The 23,170-nt window shown below is 38.9% G+C and overlaps 1 protein-coding gene across 3 annotated transcripts in view; it reads left to right on the forward strand.

Moving 5' to 3' along the window:
- The first annotated feature begins 198 nt into the window (after positions 1–198).
- The window catches only part of ENTPD1 (ectonucleoside triphosphate diphosphohydrolase 1), a 124,292-nt gene continuing 101,320 nt past the window's right edge, over positions 199–23,170 (forward strand). For 2 of the 3 annotated variants that reach the window (XM_068548266.1, XM_068548265.1), the window contains exon 1: positions 256–330. The gene's annotated coding sequence lies outside the window, so the exon portion shown is untranslated. Of the gene's footprint in view, positions 331–23,170 lie in introns of all 3 variants that reach the window. The other variant, XM_068548267.1, reaches the window with a different exon arrangement.

A 23,170-nucleotide genomic window follows, 5' to 3' on the forward strand; every position in this document is an offset into this window, starting at 1 on the left:
ACGGCATCCGTATGCGTCTGCTCATTGGCTCATGGCAATGGCCGAGCGCTCTTCAGCCAATAGAAGGCGGCGTTGTTATAAATCCCTCAGCATCTTTCAGTCTGCGCCCTCCTCCTTAGGCCAGGCCCGGCACTGTCTCTGTCGCTCGGCAACCGCCAAATTGGCAAAGGAGCCCTTGTCTCTTCTCTCCGCTGAGTGGCAGTAGGAGTTCAGCCCAATGCCCAGTGTGCACAGACTTCGCGACCCAGAGGGCAGAGCCCTTCCATGGTAGAGGGAAGCCTCAGAGGCTGCAACTAGAATTGCGTATCTTTTTCACTCCGGATTCAAACGGTGAGAATCCTTTTCTTTCTTTCTTTCTTTTTTTTTTTTTAAGTATGAGCCCATTTTTAGAGAGCTCGTTTTATTTATTTAAAAATTTATTATTTATTTATTTGGCTGCATTGGCCCTAGGTTGTTGCGTGGGGGCTTTCTCTAGTTGCAGCAAGCCGGGGAGCGGGGGCTACTCTTCCTTGCCATGCGTGGGCTTCTCATTGCGGTGGCTTCTCTTGTTGCGGAGCATGGGCTCTAGGCATGCGGGCTTCAGTAGTTGTGACACACAGTAGTTGTGGCTCACGGGCTCTAGATTGCAGGCCCAGTAGTTGTGGCGCCCGAGCTTAGTTACTCCGCAGCATGTGGGATCTTCCTGGACCAGGGCTCGAACCCGTGTACCCTACATTGGCAGGCGGTTTCTTAACCACTGCGCCGCCAGGGAGGTCTGAGAATCCTTTTATAGAGGATAATCTTAGGGAGGAAAACACACTGATGGTCACACTGAGAACTTCTTTAAATGTAAAAAATAGCCAAGGGACGGAGAAGAAAACTTATTTTTTGCCATTATTATAAATCGCCACTCCTTTTTTTAAATTTTTGGCTGCCCCGCGGGGCTTGAGGGATCTTAGTTCCCCGATTCCCCGACCAGGGATCGAACCCAGACCCCTGCCATTGAGCATGCCAAGTCCTAACCACTGGACTGCCAAGGAATTCCTTAAATTGCCACTTTTTGTAGCCCTCTTTAGAAAGTTTTGTTTTTTCCCAGGAGTCGTGTGCCTCTTCTGATTCCCTAGAGCAGCACTGTCCAGTAGAACTTGCTGCAGTGTGGGAAATGTTCTGTATGTACACTGTTCAGTATTGCAGCGACGGGCTATATGTGGCTACTGCGCACTTGAAGTGTGGCTAATGTGACTGAGGAGCTGACTTTTAAAATTTTAATTAATTCAAAGTTAACCACGCGTGACTCATATTTAGCATATTGGATAGTACAACTCTAGGGTATCAAAATCTTGTTCCTGCCTCACTGTTTTTGTCAATCTGCACAGTCCTGATATCTGGATTATTTCAATTGCTTGGTTGGGGATATAAATTAAGATCTGTTAAGAGTTATCTAACATCTAATACCCTTACCAAAATCTAGCCAATACCTCCTTTTCCAAGTGAATCGCTTACGCAGATAAATTTTAGGGCACCTGACCTTGCTCACATTCTCTGACAAGATATTGATATTCTGTTGTTTTGAAGTCAGTGGCTAACTGTATCTCTGTGTTATAAATGTTCTCAAAATCTTTTTATGTGATTGTGTGAGGGACTGCTATAAGAGCCATCTATATTTGTGTTTGGGCATAAAATATTTATCTACCTTTTTAGTAATTTCTGTAGGAAAAGGCCATGTTCATATTATTCAAATTATATGCATTTACTGGAATATAAGCTCCACAAAACAGAGGGTTTTGTCTGTTTTGTTCACTGTTTGTATCCCCTGCCTAGAACAGTGCCTAGGACATGTTAGATATGCATTAAATATTTTTAAAAAGATTGTCTTGTTGAACTCTTTAGATTTAGCTGCTATGAATATTTAGTGTTTATATGATTTCAGGATTGCATTTATTTATATAAAGTTTCTATTGTACAACCAATTGGAGACCATTTTAGATTTCCAAGTTTGCATTTTACTCTTTAATTCTCAATCAGTGGTAAATCAATGATAAGTTTATTAATGAATTTATTAGTGTTGGCAAAAGAGCCTGTTGATTGAAGTAATTTCAGGGTTGAGTGTAGGGAAATAACATTTCAAGATTACTGAGTTGCTTTTTCTTATTTTTGAATTTTAGCACTTTACGTATTTTTTAAATACTCTTTTTTGTTATAGTTGAGCAAAAATATTATTTATATTTTTGTTGTGATATGTTTTTAGGAATATCTGTAATACGGAACTCTCAGGTCTTTTGAGATATTAAAATCTGGAAGATAATTTTGAGGAAGGACAATGAAACTTATTCACATGTGTCATGCAGATGCGAATTTCAACATGGGGATTGAGTCTTAAATTGAAATAGCTTAATATGATATCACCTCAGAAGCAGAGATTTCCAAAAAAGATCATATGATACTAGCAGCTGTCTGTGTTTGGTACTAAAAGAGTTCAATATGTGCTTAGAAATTTAACCGAGAGGTTGAATCAAGATGGCAGACTGAGAACAGGTTCTAGCCTCTCCTGGCTCCTCCCCGCTTTAGAAAATCTCTAAAAATTACAGGAAAGTTAGATGAATACACACTTTCATATGCATCCATGCACATACGTTGATATTGAAAAACATGAAGGAGTGCTCTCAGTGGACCAGACATTATGACAATCTTTGAAAAAAAGAAGGCCAACGGGACTGGAATATAGTTGGACAAACAAAAGTTGCATAAGCAGAGGCTTAATATAGAAGTAGGAGTGGCTCTTGGGGGTGTTCTAAGCACACAGAAAGAAGCTATTGATAATCTGTAGGCCCCTTGGACAATTGAGTTATTGATTGAAGTACCACTGTAGGAAGAGTCAGATAGGTCAGCCTCTCAACCTTGCTTCCATGTGCAAGCAGTGGATAGAAGAAGAACTTGCTCCTAAAGAAGGCAGGGACAGTCATGTAGGCACTTTTGTTAAAAAGATAGGACAGGGCCCTGGATGGCTTTTGACAACTAGGAGGAAGAGAGAGGCCCCACATCTTGAAGACTGGTATCAACTCCCTTTATCAAGCTGCACACCCAACATTCCCTCCTCCACAAATATACCAAAAATATAGTTGAAAAAGGACATATTACTTTCAAAAGAGCAATAATAAGACTCACACCTGACTTTTTAACAGAAATAAGGAAATCCATGAAAAGTGGAATAATGTTTTAAAAGAAGTTAACCTAGAAATCTATACCCAGCAAAATAGACTTCAAAAATGAAGATACAAATGTGTTTAGAAAATGAAAATTGAGGATAAAAACTTTTTTGTTACAGACCCACACAAAGAATTAAAGGGAGTTATTCAGGCTAAAGTAAAAATGATCCCAGATGGAAGCACAAAAATGCAGGAATAAATTAAGAGCAATGGAAAGGATAAATACAAGATCAGTATATAAAACTCAATTGTATTCCTATATTATAGCAATAATAAATTAGAAAATAAAAAATTTTAGGTGATGAAATTTATAATAATATAAAAAATTAAATACCTATGAATAAATCTAAAATAGTGCAAGATCTCTTCATATCAAACTATATACTATTTCTGAGAGGAATTAAAGAAAACCTAAGTAAATGGAGGGCTGCACCAAATTCAGGCTAGGAAGACTTTTAATTAAAACATATTACTTCTTCCAAATTGATGTATAGAGTCAGTGCAATCCCAGTAAAAATTGACATTTTGTGGTAAAAATTGACAAGCTGATTTCAAATTTACAGTTGACCATTGAATAACATGGCTTTGAGCTGTGAGGGTCCCCTTACATGTAGATTTTTTTTGATAGTAAATGCTAAGTTACTAGATGATCTGTGGATTTTCGACTGGGTAGGGGTTGGCACTCCCAACCCCCTCGTTGTTCAAGGGTAAACTGTATATGTAATTGCAAAAGGCCAAGAATAGCCAAGAGAGTCTGGAAGAAGAACAAAGTTGGAGGGCCTATACCTACGATATATCACCTCTTATTGAGATAAACTCATTATTAGGATAAAATGGTACAGCTTTGGCTCTAAGATAGACAAATAGACCAATAGAAAAGAATAGAGGCCAGAAACAAACCGACACATACATAGTCTTTTGATTTATGACAAAAGTGATACTGCAGTGCAGTGAGGAAGTGTGAGCTTATCAATAAATTATGCTGGGTCAATTGGATATTCATAAGACAACAGTGTGTCTTGACTCCTAGCTATGTATACCCAAACATCGATTTCACATAGATTGTAGACTTAGGTAAAAGAACAAAGCTACTAGAAGATAACATGAGAGAACATCCTTATGATCTGGGGAAGGCAAATATTTATTAAACTGGACAGAAAAATCACTGATCATAGAGAGATTGATAAATAGTTTATCATTAAAGTTGAGAACTTCTCTTAATAAAAATATACCATTAAGAGAATAAAAAGGCAAGCTTCTCAATTTTTTTTCCTTAAGAAAATAAGCAATGACTATGCATTGAATCATTTTCATCAACTGTTATTTTTTATTTTTATTTTTTTTAACTTTGGGTTTATTTATTTATTTATTTATGGCTGTGTTGGGTCTTCGTTTCTGTGCGAGGGCTTTCTCTAGTTGCGGCAAGTGGGGGCCACTCTTCATCGCGGTGCACGGGCCCCTCATTATCGCAGCCTCTCTTGTTGCGGAGCACAGGCTCCAGACGTGCAGGCTCAGTAATTGTGGCTCACGGGCCTAGTTGCTCCGCGGCATGTGGGATCCTCCCAGACCAGGGCTCGAACCCGTGTCCCCTGCATTGGCAGTCAGATTCTCAACCACTGCGCCACCAGGGAAGCCCTCAACTGATATTTTTTAAATTAAATTTTAAAGTTTGTGATAAGTGTATATTCACATGAAGTTATAGGATATAATACAAGGAGATACTGTGTACCCCCTAAAGATAACAACTTGCAAAACTATGGTACACACAACCAGAATATTGGCATTCATACAATCCACGCATTTTCTTCAGATCTTCCCAGTTTTATTTTTACACGTGCGTGCACGTATATTAAGTTCTATGCAGTTTTATCACACGTGGTTTCATGCATCCCACCACAGTAAAGATTCAAAGCAGTTCCTTCACCACAAAGTTCCTTCCTGTTCTTCTTTCATAACCATTCCCACCCCACCCCCCACTCTCTCTCCCTAGAATGCATTTTTAACCATCATTAATTTTTATAATAACTACGATTAAAATAACTATGTAATTTATTTATTTTTAAAAAATTTTTATTGTTTTTGGCTGCATTGGGTCTTCGTTGCTGCACGCGGGCTTTCTCTAGTTGCAGCGAGTGGGGGCTACTGTTCATGGCGGTACGCAGGCTTCTCATTGCGGTGGCTTCTCTTGTTGTGGAGCTCAGGCTCTAGGCGCATGGGCTTCAGTAGTTGTGGCACACGGGCTCAGTAGTTGTGGCTCATGGGCTCTAGAGTGCAGGCTCAGTAGTTGTGGCACACGGGCTTAGTTGCTCTGCGGCACGTGGGATCTTCCCGGACCAGGCCCATGTGCCCTGCATTGGCAGGTGGATTCTTAACCACTGCGCCACCAGGGAAGTCCAATAACTGTAATTTAAACAGTGGTTCACAAGCATTTATCCAAGTAAATCAAATAAATGGTGCCTATATGTTTAACAGAAAGCAAAAGTTTAGTAACTCTGGAGGAATTAATTTCCTTGCTTATTAAGAGATTAATAAACAAAGAATACATTATAGTAGGAAGAAATATGTTTTCACTTTGAAACCATTTAAAAAAATTTCTTTAGCTGTTAGTATTAATAGTAAGTATTATACTAGTTAGAAACTGCCTACCATTCCTAATTAGAAACTCACTTATGATGTTATCTTTTTCCTTAATGTGGGAGGGGTATCTATTCCTTTTCTTTTCCATTCTTTTCTTTTTTTACTTTTCTTCCTCATTTCATCCTTTGGAGACTGTCTATAGTCCCACCTTTTCTCCAGTCTGAATCTCGAGTAGACTGCTAATTGCTGACCACATACCCATTCTCCTTTCTCTCAAATAAACAGAGCCCCAATTTTCTACTGAGCACAGTGTAGCCAAAAGATGACTACATTGCAGCAAGTTGGAGTTTTGCATATATTTCTGACCAAAGAGATATACATTAATGAACTGATGGGACTTCAGGGAAATCTCTTAAGAAATGAAGGCTGTTCTCCCTTTTCCTCCCTTCTCTACCCTGCTGCTTAAATTTTGAGTGAAATGGCTGGAGCTTGAGCAGTCATTTTGGAACATGGGAAGACATGTAAGTAAAGCTATGCAGCAAAATGGAAGAAACCCGGATCCCTGACACCCATAAAAACTTTGTGCCTGCACAGGACTTCCTACCTCTGGACTTCTTTTATATGTAAGAGAAATAATTTTGTAAAGGAAATCGTAACATATTTTAGCAGCTTACCCATTCATAATAATTAGAACTCTCAAACACTGATTCACATGATTACTTTAAATATATTTACATATTTAAATTAGAATTTTTACTAGAAACTAAGGTAGAATTTAAACTAGAGTTAAACTAGAATCTCTGTGTTGGTGTCTATTGATTATCTTTTGTCATTCAGTTTGTGATCTTAGGTTATAGGTATGATGGATTTTTGGTCAAAACTTGGACATTTTGGTTATTATGTTATGGAGCTTTGTATCTTAATTAACTTCTCTTTTAGCCAGCTTCCTCTGACACTACTGTGGAAGGGATGTGCTGCCCCATTACTGCCAGGTGGCAATGAAAGTCCCAGTTCCCCACTCAGTCCCCATTGATACCCAACGGAGCAACACTGCTTGTTACTGCTGGGTGGGAGTGGGAGCCAGCTTCCTCCAAGTCTGGGATGTACAAGGCAAAAATAAATCCTAGGGTACTCATCACTGTGTCTTTTCTAGGGTCTCTAGGTCACTAGCCAATCTGCCTTTTTCTCTCCATCTTACAGAATCTTCTTATTTTTTTATATACAGTGTCCAGAGTTTTCAATTGTACTTAACCAGCAAGAATATGGAAAAATATATCTGTTCATTCTTCCTTGAAGCATTTACGTGTTTTATTACAGAGAGGCATTGCTGAATCCCTCATGCTGCCAAAACTGGAAGTCCTTCTTTCTGCTTTTGTCTCTTAAACCTTTTTTTCCTTCCCTCCACTTTTACAATTTCTATCACTAGTTTAACTAATAATCATCTTCAGTAATCTAAGTTAAAAAATAAAATGTTACCGTATTCAAAGCATTCTAGTTATCTATTTGTGCATAACAAACCATACCAAAATTTTGTGGCATAAAGTGACAACTACTTTATTGTCATTATGGATTCTCTGGGTCAGGAATTTGGACAGGGTACAGCAGAGATGGCTTATCTTTGGTTCATGATGTCTGGGGTCTCTGCTGGCAAGACTTGAAGAGCTGGGGTAGACTTTACTGGCTGGGGTCCAGAGTCATCTGTAGGTTTCTTCACTCACATGTCTGGTGCCTGGGCTGGGAATACTTGAAGACTGGGTTTAGTTGGGCCTATTAACTGGAATGCCTATTATGTGGTCTCTCTTTGTGGTTTAGGCTTCCTCACAGTATGGCAGTCTCAGGATAGTTGGACTTTTTAAATGGTGGCTCAGGGCTTCAGGAGTGAGTGTTCCAGTGAACAAGGCAGAACCTGAATGGCCTTTTTGATATAGACTTAAAAGCCATATAGTGTCACTTCTACTTTACTTCATTGGCTGAAGAAGTTTCAAGCCTACTCAGAGTACTATATGGACAACCCCCGTGATCTCTCTATGGGAGGTGTGTAAAAAAATTGAGGCCAATTTTTTAAACTGCCACAAAATGTATACAAACTTTGAATATCTTTTATACAGAAAGTTTAAATAAAAGTAAATGTAAAAATGTTTACAAACAATGTCTTCAAGAAATTATTTTTCTTCTAGAAAAGGACCTACAAAAACAAATCCAAAACAATTAAGAAAATGGTCATAGGAACATACATATCGATAATTACCTTAAACGTGAATGGATTAAATGCTCCAACCAAAAGACACAGTCTTGCTGAATGGATACAAAAACAAGACCCATATATATGCTGTCTACAAGAGACCCACTTCAGACCTAGGGACACATACAGACTGAAAGTGAGGGGATGGAAAAAGATATTCCATGCAAATGGAAATCAAAAGAAAGCTGGAGTAGCAATACTCATATCAGATAAAATAGACTCTAAAATAAGGAATGTTACAAGAGACAAGGAAGGACACTACGTAATGGTCAAGGGATCAATCCAAGGAGAAGATAAAACAATTATAAATATATATGCACCCAACATAGGAGCACCTCAATACATAAGGCAACTGCTAACAGCTATAAAAGAGGAAATCAACAGTAACACAGTTAATAGTGGGGGACTTTAACACCTCACTTACACCAATGGACAGATCATCCAAACAGAAAATTAATAAGGAAACACAAGCTTTAAATGACACAAGAGACCAGATAGATTTAATTGATATTTATAGGACATTCCATCCAAAAACAGCAGATTACACTTTCTTCTCAAGTGCGCACGGAACGTTCTCCAGGATAGATCACACCTTGGGTCACAAATCAAGCCTCAGTAAATTTAAGAAAATTGAAATCACATCAAGCATCTTTTCTGACCACAATGCTATGAGATTAGAAATCAATTACAGGGAAAAAAATGTAAAAAACACAAACACATGGAGGCTAAACAATATGTTACTAAATAAGCAAGAGATCACTGAAGAAATCAAAGAGGAAATCAAAGAATACCTAGAGACAAATGACAATGAAAACACGACGGTCCAAAACCTATGGGATGCAGCAAAAGCAGTTCTAAGAGGGAAGTTTATAGCTATACAAGCCTACCTCAGGAAACAAGAAAAATCTCAAATAAACAATCTAACGTTACACCTAAAGGAACTAGAGAAAGAAGGACAAACAAAACCCAAAGTTAGCAGAAGGAAAGAAATCATAAAGATCAGAGCAGAAATAAATGAAATAGGAACAAAGAAAGCAGTAGCAAAGATCAATAAAACTAAAATCTGGTTCTTTGAGAAGATAAACAAAATTGATAAACCATTAGCCAGACTCATCAAGAAAAAGAGGGAGAGAACTCAAATCAATAAAATTAGAAATGAAAATGGAGAAGTTACAACAGACACCACAGGAATACAAAGCATCCTAAGAGATTACTACAAGGAACTCTATGCCAATAAAATGGACAACCTGGAAGAAATGGACAAATTCATAGAAAGGTATAACCTTCCAAGACTGGGCCAGGAAGAAATAGAAAATATGAACAGACCAATCACAAGTAATGAAATTGAAACTGTGATTAAAAATCTTCCCACAAACAAAAGTCCAGGACCAGATGGCTTCACAGGTGAATTCTATCAAACATTTAGAGAAGAGCTAACACCCATCCTTCTCAAACTCTTCCAAAAAGTTGCAGGGGAAGGAACACTCCCAAACTCATTCTATGAGGTCACCATCACCCTGATACCAAAACCAGACAAAGATACTACAAAAAAAAGAAAATTACAGACCAATATCACTGATGAATATAGATGCAAAAATCTTCAACAAAATACTAGCAAACAGAATCCAACAACACATTAGAAGGATCATACACCATGATCAAGTGGGATTTATCCCAGAGATGCAAAGATTCTTCAGTATACGCAAATCAGTCAACGTGATACACCATATTAACAAATTGAAGAATAAAAACCATATGATCATCTCAATAGATGCAGAAAAAGCTTTTGACAAAATTCAACACCCATTTATGATAAAAACTCTCCAGAAAGTGGGCATAGAGGGAACCTACCTCAACATAATAAAGGCCATGTACGACAAACCCACAGCAAACATCATTCTCAATGGTGAAAAACTGAAAGCATTTCCACTAAGATCAGGAACAAGACAAGGATGTCCACTCTCACCACTATTATTCAACATAGTTTTGGAAGTCCTAGCCACAGCAATCAGAGAAGAAAAAGAAATAAAAGGAATACAAATTGGAAAAGAAGAAGTAAAACTGTCACTGTTTGCAGATGACATGATACTATACATAGAGAATCCTAAAGATGCCACCAGAAAACTACTAGAACTAATCAATGAATTTGGTAAAGTTGCAGGATACAAAATTAATGCACAGAAATCTCTTGCATTCCTATACACTAATGATGAAAAATCTGAAAGAGAAATTAAGGAATCACTCCCATTAACCACTGCAACAAAAAGAATAAAATACCTAGGAATAAACCTACCTAAGGAGATAAAAGACCTGTATGCAGAAAACTATAAGACACTGATGAAAGAAATTAAAGGTGATACGAACAGATGGAGAGATATACTGTGCTCTTAGATTGGAAGAATCAACATTACGAAAATGACTATACTAGCCAAAGCAATCTACAGATTCAATGCAGTCCCTATCAAACTACCAATGGCATTTTTCACAGAACTAGAACAAAAAATTTCACAATTTGTATGGAAACACAAAAGACCATGAACAGCCAAAGCAATCTTGAGAAAGAAAAACGGAGCTGGAGGAATCAGGCTCCCTGACTTCAGACTATGCTACAAAGCTACAGTAATCGAGACAGTATGGTACTGGCAGAAAAACAGAAATATAGATCAATGGAACAGGATAGAAAGCCCAGAGATAAATCCATGCACATATGGTCACCTTATCTTTGATAAAGGAGGCAAGAATATACAATGGGGAAAAGACAGTCTCTTCAATAATTGGTGCTGGGAAAACTGGACAGATACATGTAAAAGAATGAAATTAGAACACTCCCTAACACCATACACAAAAATAAACTCAAAATGGATTAAAGACCTAAATGTAAGGCCAGACACTATAAAACTCTTAGAGGAAAACATGGGCAGAACACTCTATGACATAAATCACAGCAAGATCCTTTTTAGAACCACCTCCTAGAGAAATGGAAATAAAAACAAAAATAAACAAATGGGACCTAATGAAACTTAAAAGCTTTTGCACAGCAAAGGAAACCATAAACAAGATGAAAAGACAACCCTCAGAATGGGAAAAAATATTTGCAAATGAATCATCAGACAAAGGATTAGTCTCCAAAATATATAATCAGCTCATGCAGCTTAATATTAAAAAAACAACCCAATCCAAAAATGGGCAGAAGACCTAAATAGACATTTCTCCAAAGAAGACATACCGATGGCCCAGCAGCACATGAAAAGCTGCTCACTAATTATTAGAGAAATGAAATGAAAAGCTACACATGAAAAGCTGCTCACTAATTATTAGAGAAATGCAAATCAAAACTACAATGAGGTATCACCTCACACCAGTTAGAATGGGCATCATCAGAAAATCTGCAAACAACAAATGCTGGAGAGGCTGTGGAGAAAATGCTGGAGGGTGTAAATTGATACAGCCACTATGGAGAACAGTATGGAGGTTCCTTAAAGAACTAAAAATAGAATTACCATATGACCCAGCAATCCCACTACTGGGCATATACCCAGAGAAAACCATAATTCAAAAAGACACATGCACCCCAATGTTCATAGCAGCACTATTTACAATAGCTAGGACATGGAAGCAACCTAAATGCCCATTGACAGACAAATGGATAAAGAAGATGTGGTACATATATACAATGGAATATTACTCAGCCATAAAATGGAACGAAATTGGGTCATTTGTAGAGACATGGATGCATCTAGTGACTGTCATACAGAGTGAAGTAAATCAGAACGAGAAAAACAAATATCGTATATTAACGCATGTATGTGGAACCTAGAAAATGGTACAGATGAACCGGTTTGCAGAGCAGAAATTGAGACACAGAAGTAGAGACAAAACGTATGGACACCAAGGGGGGAAAGCAGCAGTGGGTGGGGGTGGTGGTGTGATGAATTGGGAGATTGGGATTGACATGTATACACTGACGTGTGTAAAATGGATGACTAATAAAAAATAAACACAAAAAACCAAAACAAACAAAAAAAGAAATTATTTTTCTTCGAATATATTCAATATTATCTGCTAAGTTCAAAGGCAAAACATAATAATGACTATCAAAATTTAAGTTAAATTTATTTAAATATAATTGAAAGTTTTAACTGTTTTTTGAAATTTAATTATTATAAATTGTTTCTATAAACCTAAACCTATTCATAATTGTAGCTATCAATGTGAAGAATAGGTGTTGTGTTTAATATATGTTTTATCTAGACTTACGTATATACAAATTTAGGATATTATTAAATTGTTTAACATTGTAAATTTTTCCTCAGATACCATGTGCAACTGTTGTAAAAACTGTGCTAAATTGTGAATATTGGATGTAGAGAGTTCAAGAAAATGAACACTCTGCTCTATGACAAATATTTTGCTATTCAAAAATCTATTGTGGTCATGATATTTGAGAGAAAAGATATGATGAGCTAATTTTTTTTCTTACCTAATTATTTCTCCAACTCAAATGCTCCTCATACTCTGAAGCATTGTCCATCTCTGATATCAGCAGTGCCACAGTCCTCAATTCTTCATTTGAACATAGTTGTCTTTCATGGACACAGGGTAGTGTAGCAGAGTGTTTCTCTGGTGCCTAAATGGTGTGAATCACAGCAGCAGATGTGTTGGATTGTGAATTGCCCAGTGTCATCACTGAGCACTGGGTCCTGAGTGACAGAAGTACCAGTGTGATTTTTACCAAATTCATCATTTATGGTTTTCTGGTTTATGGGTCCCTCTAAGGTGCAGGACTAGGGCAGGGGCCCCTTGCCTGGGTTTGAAGGCATTACCACTTCTCTGGGAGCATGAACTTTCAAACTTTGTCTAGTCACACTCACTGCTAGCTCTAGTTCAGAGTTTATACTCTAGGGAGCTTCCAAGAACATGAAGTTCCTTCAACAGTGTTTCCACAGTAAATTATGCCCCAGCTTAGGTTCGGAAGTTGATAGGATGCCAATTTGTCCCATAACATGGAGCTCTAACATCTGGAGTTGCGATCACACTTGGTACTCACAATGTTTGCTGACCTTTAGAGGTGAGTCATAGCTTTGGTACATTGAATTTTCTTATTTGAGGGGAAAAAGGACTCATTTAATCAAGCAAAACTCTTGTATCAGTGAGCCTAGACAACCTCCAAAATGTAAGGCCTCTATTTGTATTTATTCTCTAGAATTTCTTCTCCATATCTGAGTACTGTGGTCAGGATTCAGTCTAGAGATGACCTCAAGATCTCTACCTCCTGTTTGGAAGTTGTCTAGGAATTTCCTGCAAATAATATGTATGCAGTTCATACTTTACAATCATAAAGATTTATTTTAATTAATACCCATTTCATTGGGAAAGAACTCTCTCACTAGTCAATCAGCCATAGAAGAACTCAAAATGTGTTCTGGGGAGAGCATACTCTCTCTATCCCCTCTTTCCCATTTATTGGTCAGATCAATATTCACAATTCATATCAATATCAATATTTATAATGCATTTAAGTACATGCATTTTCTTCTTTTTTAAACCTAGAAATGGTATCTGTTGTTACTTTTCTCATGGCTATTTACAACTAATTGTGGAGTGAATTTGCCCACAGTTAACAGAGGTCTAAAATCTCAGCAGGCAGGTGGTAGAGGTATTTTAATTTTGATTGAGGCTCTCTTAACAGCACCCTAAAAATAACACCCAGATAATATCTATCTGTTTGATTATTCCTAGCAGTCTGATGCCGAAACCCAAACCAATCTATAGAGTTTCCACATTTGGAATGAAAGTTGTGTAAATATCAGAGTATTCACTTAACATTCTTTGTAAATTACATTATTTGAATATCCCTTCCGTCAAAAATTTTTTTTAAATCCTAATATAAGTTTGTTGTTTTAGGTATTACAAATTGGAATAATCTTTAGCAAGTTTAGGAATATAAAAATAATAGCTTATTAAGGCTAGCTAACCACTGAATATATTTCATCTTACTTGAATTTTCTTCTCCAATATTCTCCCCCTCATGTCTCTCTCTCCCTCCCTCTTCCCTCCCTCCCCCCTCTTTTTTTAAGCACATATCAGACATTCTAGCATTTTAAATGGAGTTACTAACAATTATATTCAGAGAAACGTAAATATGGACAATGAAAATTACCTACATGGAAAATGGCTTATCATTTCATAGAGAATTTTTTTTAAAGTACTTTCCTTTAACTTTACTGGGAGGAGGGTCTATGCAAAAACTTTCCTGGAGTGGTCAGTCCTGAGCTGCTATGTCTGTTATGCTTCTTGCCAAAGTTCAGGAGGGCAATATCTCTTTCCTCAAGATGGTGTGATAGTGGGGTATTGCAGTGTTCTTGATGTGAAGCAAAGAGATAACAGCCAGAAAGCTAATTGAAATAGAGTTAACTTGCTTTACGGAAAAGGGCAAAGCCTTTTCCTTCCCTCTGCTTTAAAGTCTTCCTGTTCCCACCCACCACAAAGTCTTGAAACAATAGAGTCAGCAGAAAGAATGATATCTTTATGTTCACTCTTTTTAAAAAATTGTTCATTCTTATGAAATGTCTTATTTTGTTTCCTTAATGACTTTGTCTCCACCTTCCTCTACCTTGTAGATGGGTAAGAACTATCAAATGCTTATTTTCCTAGTGGTGGTACATTTAAAAACAATCTCCCCTCCCCCAGAGTTCCTTCGTGAAAACTTTAGGCCAGCCAAATGAGTTACTACACTGGTTGGGATCTTAAGGCAGTAACAGTGTGATAACACCACAGGAAACACTACCTTTTATTTCATGAATTTCTCTGGGTTAATGATATCTTGATTCCTGATTTGTAACAAGGCAGCAACTTTGACATCTCCATTTAGGAACAATAATTGTAACTTTATTCACTCCTTGGATTGGTGATTGCACCTAGAAGATGTTCTACCTAGTATTTCTTACTGTAATCTGATGGTGCCTCCATCATTAGCCTTATTTTCTACATTAAAAGGGAAGTGAGAAGGGAGAAGACGTAGAATTGTGATCTTGGGCATGATTACTGGATCATCAGAAATGTTGAACACATAAGGATAAAAGAAGAAGTGGTTAAAAGAGTAGAGCACACTGTCAACAATAAAAGGAAATAACTAGAGAAAAATGACTATGCCTATTCATTAGAAACTGATATAATTAATTGAATGTAGATTTTCTTGGTGGGGGATCAGTGGTCGGAAAATAATTGTAAGTAAATACATGTTAATTATTTTTGCCTTGTCTCATTAAAAATTTTTTGTGGTGGTAGATATGTAAATATCTTCCTAATTGAAAAAAACCTAGTTAAACAAAATAGTGGCATTTCTTTCTTAAATGTGTTTAAAAGTGGTATTACTTCTCATCTGTCTGGAACAGTGAGGGTATACTAACACCTCACTGTATAACCCTTTTAATTACAGTGTATTTTATATTGTTTTGATTTTCATAATATCTTTGTTATGTCAGTAGGACCTTGCCCTATTATAAGGATGAGGAAACAGCCCGAAGTACTAAATGACTTGCCCGAAGTGGCATCATTTGTAATTATTAGATCCAGAACTAGAACTTAAGTCTCCTCTCATTTTCTTAGTGCTCTCTCTACTGCTTGGACTCACAGAGATGTTTTCCAAGGTCCTTTCCAGTCACAGGTTTCTTTAGTTTTAGCGAAGATATAAATGTATCACAATATTTTTATAGTCAAAGAGTGCTGTCCTAGATTTTATTTTATTTTTTTAAAAAATATTTTATATATTTATTTATTTGGTTGCACCGTGTCTTAGTTGTGTCATGTGGGATCTAGTTCCCTGACCAGGGATCGAACCCAGGCCCCCTGCATTGGGAGCACAGAGTCTTAGCCACTGGACCACCAGGGAAGTCCCTGTCCTAGATTTTAAATATAGACATTTGGAAACAGTGGGAGGCAGATGTGCTGGATATTCTCTGCTTGCTCCACAGTCCACTGTTCATCCTCTTCCACCCTGCTCTGTGCCGTGGGAGGTTGTTAAGAGTGAACTGAATCAAGGGGCTTCTGATTAGGTTCAGCAGGAGATTGGAGGGCAGAGAGTGAGGTCAAGTATTTATTCCTCTGCTCCTTCCCTGCTGGGCCAGAGTGGCAGTGGCTACAGTCCTTAACTGAAGGTGTAGCGGATGCCATAGGTCCCCCGCCCAGGTAGCCTCAGCCCTCACCATGCCTGATGTATGGTGGCGGCTCCTTCCTGTGTGAACACCCGCCACTCTCTGCCTGAGGGCTTTTTCTGGCCATGGAAGCATGCCTACCCCATGCGCAGGGCAGGGCAAAGGTGCTGGACAGTTGATATCCCCAGGGAGCAGCCCTTAACCAATGATGTATGGGAATTGGTGGGTAAACACCCCCATGTCCTCTCCCCCAGGTTGGGACAACTCTGAGCCTTGTTCTTCACCATCTCCTAGAGGTCCCTATCGAGACTGAGCCCCATTTGCACTCAGTGGTGATCTGCTGATCAGTGCACACTGTGTTGTCCTCCTTCCCTCCCCTGTCTCACTTACCCACCCCCTTCCAGTGCCTCTTGGAATTGCTTCTAAATAAACTACTTGTGCTGAAATGCTACCTTTGAGAATTACTTCTGGGGGACCCCAACCCAATGCAGAAGCCACAGTTGTTGTCAGACGACTGTCTTCTGTAGCCACAGCTTACTCTGTGGGTTCCAGGAACCCCTTCCTTCCTCTCCCTGCCCCTTCAGGTCAAGTGTAGTCATGGATACCCATTGTTGCTAGCCCCAGAGTGATTCACTGCTCTTGTACACACAGCTGCAAGATAGGCTGGGCAATGTAGTCTCTATGCCGGGTGGCTAAACAATGGATATTCTTTTAGATCGGAAGAAAATGAGAATGAGAGGAGTGAACATCTAGCAGTCTCTTCAGAGGCACACTTCAAATTTTAGAATTTTTTGGAGACATATTGTGGGATAATTAAATGGTTGACAGCAACACTAATCAGGCCAGCAATGATTATAATGCAGTCGCCACCATTATGTCAATAAAAGTATCAGGGTTATCTATGGGTTGCTCTTCAGGATAGCTGCTGTTGGAGAAGAGCTGGTTCTGCCCGGCTGTGCTCTTCTTGGAGGCAGAGCTCGTGGAATTCCTCTGTAGCCCTATCTGGTGATATGCTAACCTCATACTGCTTAGTTACAACAAAGCTGCTCTACACTGAGCTGCCTGATGTGTTTCATTTCTTGCCTCAGGCACTGTTGTGACAATATTTATACTCAACTGTAGCAAAAAAATTTTTAAAACATCAGTAAAAATTTGGAGGACTAAATTTTTACTGGGGAGGGGGGATTTGACTTCTTGTGTGCAGTGGTTGATAATCCCCATGTTAGGTATTTTAGAGGATATAAAATGAGTAGTAAACTGTCCTTTCCCTCCAGAACTCCAAGTCTAGTAGTGACGGAGAGTGTAGTGAGGACTGAAGGGAAATTTGGGGTGGGAGGGAATGATAACACCAGTGTAAGAGGCAGGATACTTTGTTAAGGTGTTAGTTATTGTGGGTCTCCAGCCCTACCCTAGCTTGTTATTGAAATTGCGCAAGGTGCTCTGAAGCAATAGAGCAATCAGGAAGAAATAAAGGGGTACCTTTGAGGGCCAGGGAAGAGTGGAAATTCTGGAGCACTGGGAAGGGGGTGGAGGTTGGTGGGCCATGGGTACTGGGCACCCTTGATTGTTCTGTGGTTGTGTCCTGGTCAGTAGGATGGCCAGCGCTTCCAGCAGAGGCGAAGCTCCCTCGCCAGTCCTCCTCCATCCGCATTCAGCACTGGAACAGAAAGCCTGTCACATTTCAAGATTGGGCAGTGAGAATATCAAAAGGGATCAAAATGAATGAGAGATTAGGAGTCCTTCCCCGATTTTCTGATACATGCACTTCTCCCAGATTATGGTGTAAACCAGGGAGGTAAGGGGACTCCAGTAATGATTGTGATTGATTTTCCTGCCAGCTCAGCGGGAATTGAGATGGGTTGAAGTTGATATAAAGAAAATAAACATAGCAAAATGTCTTGGATACCTAACTGTGGTGGTTTAAGATTGAATCTGCTCCATGCGTAAATAACCAAAACAAAAGCAGAATATGACAAGTGCTGGCTGTATGGGAGGCTAAGGGATGTAGCACAGCTATACTACATCATAGCATCCTGGTTGCTCTTTGGGAGCACTGCAGTCTCTTCTTCACAGGGCTTTTCTGGCTAGGCAGAAGAAAGAACTGGAGGGCAGTTAAGCAGAGAAGGGAAAAGAATTCTTTTCCTCACTGATTCTCTCCTAACTTACTCGCTTTTCAAAGCGCAGTAACATAATTGTACATGTGGTAAAGATTTATATATTAGTCAAATATTAATGAAGTATTATATCCTGGTAATTCCTTCTACTTTCCTCTAGTTGCATGTCACGCTTGAGTCTGTCCTGTAAAATCCGTGTTGTCCATCCTCTGGATTATGGCAGCAGAAAAAACATTGCCTCGTCTGCAAGGCGTTGTTGACACACAAAGTGCAGATCCTTGTGTTCCCGCATCTGTCCCTCCCACAGACACCTTTCTCATCCGGCAGCTTTCTCTTTGCCATTGCAAAGGCTTCGGGGCAGGGAACCCTATGTAATTTCTATTTTTCCTGGAAACTAAGGTGAGCGGTTGTGTGGGTAGGCTTACAGACATTTTCTATATGTAGTCTGTATATGCTTAATTCTAAAACACGTGATGAAAACAGATTTTAATGTTTTGACATTAAGTGTGTCTTGCAATTAGTGTCAAACGAAATCAGTCTGTTTCCAGGCAGAACTGTAAGTTACGCTGTGTTTGTCTTTGTGCACGTGCATGCTTAGTGTTGTGTGGAAGGTATCTTTTCATCTGGTCGCCAACTCACATGAGCTGTTTGTAACAGTGCCTAATGCAGGTGAATTTTAATTTAATTCTTGACTCCCAGTTGGCTTTTGAAACCTTTTAAAGATTACAATTCAGCAGTGGAAGATTACCTGTCATATGCCGAGTAATGAATTTAAAAAACAATAGGAATTGTTACATACTTTGGACTAGATCAGAAAATTTCGGAGTTGGGAGAGATTTGTGTGACCAATTCATATGCTGAGAAGGAGTTTTACTTGAGAATGGTTCATCTGTTAAAAGGTTCTAGCTAACTTTTCCCCCTAAAATTTAAGCACGTATGCAAAACCCTGGACTGGGTGCTATGGAATGTGGAAGGATGTGGATGGGGAGGAGGGAAAAAGAATTTGCAGTCAGACTCTACGTTGTGCATATGAGATAAATCACACTTGAAACTAGCAGTGCAAGGCATTAAGCAAGTGCCAAGCTATTTGTCACTTTGAGAGAAGAATTATGTTCTCAGAATTTGGAGGAGCTGGAAGGCTTTAAAGATTTAAGGTTTGAACTAGACCTTGAAGGATGAGCTGGGATAACTGTCTAGGCTAAGTAATAATCTCAAAAGTCAGAAAATCACTATTATCTTTTCCCACTCTCTTATTTCTTCAGGCTTTGATGGTCCTGAATGGATGAAGGGCCTAATGTAAAGGAGTGCAGGCTGCCTGACTTCGGCCTTGTCTCCAGGGTTTGTCACCCCCGGCAGATCTCTGCAGAGGCAGAGGCATTAACAGCAACATGGGAGCTTCTTGCTACAGACTGGCCTGGTATTATGGGCTATTATTGTCTTCAAAAACTGGGTGTATGAGCCACCCTGTTAAGGTCTTGAGCGTAAGACTCTAGAAGCCATGTGTTCTTTAAGAATTTCCCCTGCCTCCTAGGACCAGAAATGTCCTGAATTAGAAGACAGAGATTTATGCCCCTTGTAATCTTGATTGCTTAGCAAATGCAGTCGGGCACTTAGGGTCAGTTAAATATGATGAATTTTTCTTAACTCCAGCTTTTCTCCTTCTCGGAGCTACTTTAAGTTGTCTGGCAGTGTTCCCATATGACGGTGGCCGTCTGAAGAAGCGTAGGCATTTCCCTTCCTTTATTATTATTTTTTTCAAGTTCTGGAACCAGCAGTCAGTTCTCCTTCCTGCCCTCCCTTGGCCCCAGAGTTTCTGACTTCTCTCCAGAGACACTTATTCGGAAACTTTTTGAGCCAGTGGGGAATCAACTTAGAGGCTTTTTTTCTTTTAGACCAATGGGAATATTGTGTGTCATGGATGAAAAGATTTGAGTACTACCAGTATCACACTGAGTCTATATAACAAGGCTGTTTCCATGTCTTGGCCCACAGCCTGGGTTAACTTTGCTTTGCTGGATGTAGAGACAATGAATTCTGTTTGAACAAGAAATCATGTGTAACAAATGCTTTTGCAAAACCATGTCCTTTTAGCAGTTACTTTAGTGAAGATGTCCTTCAGCAAGGGGTTTCGGTACAACAGATGCATTTAAACACCTATACAATGCTTAACAACATAATTTTAAAAATATACTTTTAATTTTAGAATAGTTTTGATTTACAGAAAAGTTGTAAAGATAGTACAGAAAGTTCTCATATACTCCATGCCCAGTTTCCCCGGTTAACATCTTAAATTAGCGTGATAGATTGTTATAATTAGCCACTTACCCTTGCCTGTCTGTAACCTTCCACTCCAACAGTGAGAACCCTGACTCCTACTGTCATCTATTTACATAATTGTCCAATTCCAGTATACATATGTAGTGGTCTCAGAATTATGAACCTGTATCCCCATGGGAAACAGCTTCATCAGATAGAGTAATATGTTTTTGTATAGTTCCTTTTGCCTTTAGTCTTACAAACTTTACTCATTTCCAAAGTGACTCAGGTCAGTACACTTTCCCCTACTCCCTTCAATGAGGCTCTTTCATACATTCGTAATACAGTTAGATTCTTTTGTCACAATCAACATTCCATTCAGGGATCCCTTAACCTCATGGATGATTTTTTTAAAAACTGTGTACATTAAGGTTCATTCTTTGTCCTTTAAATATCTATAGGTTATGAATATTGTCACGTTTACATTGGCATTGCAGTATCATACTGAATAGTTTCACACTCTAAAAAGTCCCCTGAGCTTCATCTATTCAGACCTCCCTCCACCCCAGTGAATCTCAGGCAGCCACTGATCTGTTTACCATCTCTATTTAAATTTAACATTTAAAAAATATGTTAAAATTTAAAACTTTTTTTAAATAGTTGGGGCTTTTATAAATCGATTGGACTTTCATAGATAGTGAGTACTTTCTTTGGAAGTGAATGTCTTTGACCTTAAAGATGTTACAGCTGTTATCAGTTATTATACCTGAAACTCATGGATTTGGGGCCTGCCTCTTGAGTAGCAATACAATTTTATCATTTTTTAATGAAGGGACACTTCACTCATTATGTCTGCAAACCTCTGAGACATTTAGAGGAATCAGGGCACCTGAAGTGGGGGTAGAAGGATGAAGGAGGTAAAGGGGATGTTTCAACAGAAAATGCAAGAGATTTCAGCTAATGCAGAGGAAGTAAGGGGTAGTTGTAGTTCAGATAAGAGTGGTTATGAATCAGTTGTGAAATACTTGACGTAAACCAAGATAATGCCTACACAACACAGACTTCATCAAGTACTGGGATCAGGTTAGGCATTTACCTGCAGTTCAGGACCTTTATTTCAATTCTGCACACTCCTTATTGAGTGTCTGCTGTGCTTGACTTTGCTGTGCTATGTGCTCTAAGCGTGCCTTCTTCTGGTGCAACTGTTTGGTCACATACTTCCACTTTGGAAGAGCTGGCCATTCTGCAACATTCAAGGGCTTCCCCTAACTCAGAGTTCAGGGCGTTCCTTCCTGACTACCAAGGCCACTTGCTTATCCTGGAACAACAAAGGCATGGGTGACACTTGGTCATACTTCACTCCCCAATACCCTCTCTCAGCATGTCCCTAGTCCCACAGTTGCTGTTGAATATGTAGGATCACATTAAATTTGGGGAAGGGAGGTGGAGAGGTACTATGTGCTGTAGGAGGGAAGGGACTTCTGTTCTCATTCCCTTCAGTTGTCCTGGGGTTACTTCTGAAAAATAAATGGAAGATATTGGAGGGGGAGAAGGTCTGAAAAATAAATGGAAGATATTGGAGGGGGAGAAAGTAAGGGACACAAGAAGAGAAGACAATGTTTTATTTAATCTGAACCATATACCTAGCATATAAGTGAAGAGGAAAGGAACTCAAACTTGTTGAGTGCCAAATATGTGCTAGGGTCTCTGTTGGGATTTCTTACACATTTATTTCCCCCTTTTCCCTACAATGACTCTATGAAGTAGATTTTTTTTTTAATCTTTATTTCACAGATAAACTGAGGTTCAAAGAGGCTCACTAACTTGTCTAATTTACACAGTGAAGATTCAAACCTGGATCTCCTTAACTCTAAAATCCTGGCAGCACATTAAAATCACCTGAGCCCTTTTATGAGAAATCCTTACCTGAACCCCAGACCAAATTCCAATCTCTGAGGGTAGGGATGGGCATTAGCATTTTTAAAGCACCCGGCAGTGATTACGTATAATGTATAATGTGCAGGTAGGGTTGAGAACCATGGCTCTGCTCTGAGAGACAGTGCCTTTCCTACTCCTCTCCTAAAAGAGGGGAAGGGGCATTTTCTGAACCAGTGTGCATTCTGAATACTCTCAGAGTACTTTTATATCCACCCCATGCCCTATTTCCTGTCCCTCACAGGGGTTTTTATCATCCCTAAATACCTGTAAGCAGGCAGGTGGAGTGGGGGCAGAGGTTATTACTGATGGTAGAGAACTACAAATATGATTGAGTTAATCTAAACAATTTTTTTTTGATAAGACGTGCATGTGGTGCTGATAGATTGTCAAAGTACAATGTCAAATAGTGTCAAGAAAATTTGATATGATTTTCAAAAGGTGCTGGCAAATTTTGTTTGTTGAGTGTTCATACACCAAATACCAAAGAGTACTGACTTAGTTTATAGCAGGTGTAAGAAGATGGGGTTGGGTGTGTTCCTGGTGGAAAAAAAAAATCTATGAATTCCTGAGATTAGATTTGTTAATTGCCATACAACATTTAACATGTTTCTGGAAGTATGATTTATCATGCCTCTGACATCCCTGTCAATGATAAAACCCCATCCTTTTGAAGTCTCCTTTTAGCCTTGAAACCAACCATGAGTA

Source organism: Eschrichtius robustus, chromosome 7 (assembly GCF_028021215.1).
Source record: "Eschrichtius robustus isolate mEscRob2 chromosome 7, mEscRob2.pri, whole genome shotgun sequence".
NCBI classification, from domain to species: Eukaryota; Metazoa; Chordata; class Mammalia; order Artiodactyla; family Eschrichtiidae; genus Eschrichtius; species Eschrichtius robustus.